The following is a 3,264-nucleotide window of genomic DNA, read 5'->3' as shown; positions in this document are numbered from 1 at the left end:
GGGAGCCATTGTTTAGCATCCCATTTGCAATGTGTGAACATTTTCATAAGATTAGATAGGAGTCTTTATTAAGGGTCGGGAGAGGCTTTGTGTTTTGTAAAGAAGAGGGCCAAAAGAATGAGAGGCCATAAATAAGGTAGAGTAACACTATATTTACAACAATGGGCTCAAACATACCAACAGTCATGAAGATGACATGGAACTGGACATTTTTTTTCTGTTACATATGAGAATACTGTGAGCCAACTCAACAGGAACTAACAATAACAATGATATTCTGGAGGAGGTGTGGGCTATTTTACCAATCTTTTTCTGTTTTAAAAAATAATCACAGTATCAGGTCAAATTCAAGTGAATATTGGCATTTAAGTCCTAAAATATTAAATTTGAAAAGAAAATGTTACATTAGAATACTTACTAATCGATAGTTGGCAAGTGAAAATGTTAGAATTGCCATTATTTAAACACATTGACATTTATGAGAGAGTAATGAAATTCTTGCTGAATGAACTTTTTTTTTTGAAGGAAAGGTAACTCTAGAAGTTAATTTAGCAAGAATCCATGATTCTGCTTTCACATGTGCTTTACTCATTTCTTCAAATCTTTTCCTTGTTCCCATGGTCCATTAGTCCATTTAATTAATTGTTTCCATTTGCCTTCAATTTTCTTCGTGTTTATTTTGTCAAGACAGGGAGAGACCACAATGGCACCTTATATGGCCACTCAAAACCATTTAAGACCTTAGTTGCTACTAACCAAAGTAGGATGTAGAACACTGTCTTTGGGAATTGCATTATGTCAATTGACCTAGTTGTCCCCTGAGACAATGACCCTGAAGTCACAGGCCTATTCTCTCATCCACTCAAGATGTTTGGGTATGAATAATAAGTTTTCATATCTTTGCCCCTATATGGTCCATTATCTTGATGGATATATTTTCAACAAAGGTAAATACACTTGTGCTCATATTTTATTTCAAACCTCCATAATTTTTGCCCACATCTTTCTTATTGTATATTGCCTTCCCATTCACACAAGTTAACACAATTATAAAAATGCAGAGTGACCTAGTGTAGAGTAATGGAAGAGGTGGCATGACAGTTCAAGATCCTCTCCCTTTCTTTGCTTCTTGAGTCTTCTTACAGATCTAATAACTTTTTGGCCTCTTATATAATAGCCAATATATCTAGTGCACAGTAGTTAAAGCTCTGGACTGTTGACCATAATGCTAGCAATTTGAACCCAAAAGTCAACACAAGGAAGAAAATTGTGATGATCTGCTTTCTATAATGATTTCCTTGGAAAACTTGTGTGCAGTTATACCCTATCCTATAATGGAGCTGTGAGTCAAAATTGACAAAATGAGAAGGGTTTTAGTTTATCACAACAATGATAATCACCAACATATTAAAAATAAGGGAGTAGCATGATCAAGTTTATAGCATGATCAAGTTTATACCTGCCTCCTGAAAAATGGAATGTAATTTGGTTTCCCATAATGCATGTGTGTGTGTGAATTGGTTCAATATTTACAGAGCAGATGAATTTTCCATTCAACAATTCCTACACATTTTGTTTTAAGATGTACATACATCCTTAGTGCTACTGTTCCTATAGTAGACTTGTCATCTTGACAAAAGTCCTATAAAAATTGTTGGAAATAAAGTAGCCCATCATAATTTTGTTTAGGGTTATAGAACTTTTATGGATTGAATTATGCTCTTATATGATATATTGAGTTTCTATCATGTGGTATTTGTGAATATGATATTTTTGGAAATAAAATCCTTGTTAAGCTTATTTGAGACACTACGGGGACCATAGGAGAGTGGAATGGATCCTAATTCAATAAAAAAGAGAAAAGACTTACACAAACACACTGGAGAAAGATGATCTACTTTTCCAGAAATGCCTCAGGTTAACAAAAGCTGAAAAGTTGGGAGAAACAAGTAAATATCTTCCCCCAAGAGTCTTGGCTGATAACACAGCCCTACTAGCACTCTGATTCAAACTTCTAGCCCCTAAAAAATTGTCATTAAATTTCTCTATGACTCACTCACTCTCTCACTCACTCACTCACACACTCACTCACTCAAAAAAAAATTTCTCTATAAATTCACCTACTTTCTGGTACTTTGGTATGTTTTCTTAGAAAATTCATACAAGATGTGCTAGTTGGTTTTTGTTTAGATAGTTCTAAAATAATCCAGACACTGTGGGCAACAAAATAATCATAATTTTAAAGTGCTAACTAGAGATTTTCAATATAGACACACATGAATATATATATATACAGAGAGAGAGAAATGTTCAAATTTACTTTGTCAGGTGAATATTTGAATGCTAATTGCAAAATCTGTGGTTCAAACCTACTAGCATCTCCTTGGAAGAAAAATTATGCTGTCAGCTCCCCTAAAAGTTTACAGCCTTGTAAACCTCAAATGAGGTTGGTATGAGTCTGAATAAACTTGGGGATGGTGAGATGAGTTTCCTGGTTTGTTTTAATGTGGATACTGAGAGGATAAGAGGGTTGAAAAACTCTCGGTTGAAATGTAGCATGCATTTTTGGTCATTGCTATGGTCGTTTTATGGTGTATTTATTTCCATCTGTGAGAGTAGTAAAGATTCTTTGAAAGGCATTTTAACAGAAGATTAGAGAGGAAGAGGTCTGTGCTTTCTTGGGGACAATTTTTTTTTTTTACCATTTCCCTCAGTTACCACTACTCCATACTTTGTCTGGCTGCCTAGTAAATATTCTCCTCAATAGCTGTGTCAGAAATCAAGTTTTTAAAATAAGTGGATTATCTTATGAACATAATTACAAAAATTCTCAACAAAATCATAGCCAATAGAATCTTACAATAAAATCATACATCATGACCAAGTGGGATTCATACCAAGTAAGCAAGGATCATTCAGCATTATATAAACACTCAATGTAATATGCCACACATATAAAACAAAAGAAGGACATGAAAATAACTAATAAAGAGAGAATAAAATAATAAAAAATAACTATTGAGAGAACCCTAAACAGGATGGATGCCCACAAAAAAACATTGTAGTCAAATTCTCCAATATCAAGGACAAGGAAAGATTACTAAGAGAAGCTAGGGAAAACAAGAACAGTTACCTACAAAGGAAAACCAATAAGAATAAACTCAGAAAAACCATGCAAGTAAGAAGACAGTGCAGTAACATATATAAAATGCTGAAAGAAAAAATAGAATTGCCACACAAAAATCTATTATCCAGAAAATTATC

This window comes from Echinops telfairi, unplaced genomic scaffold, assembly GCF_000313985.2.
Source record: "Echinops telfairi isolate 266 unplaced genomic scaffold, ASM31398v2 ScPeMD7_49;HRSCAF=173, whole genome shotgun sequence".
Lineage (NCBI taxonomy): Eukaryota > Metazoa > Chordata > Mammalia > Afrosoricida > Tenrecidae > Echinops > Echinops telfairi.
This window is presented reverse-complemented; position numbering follows the sequence as displayed.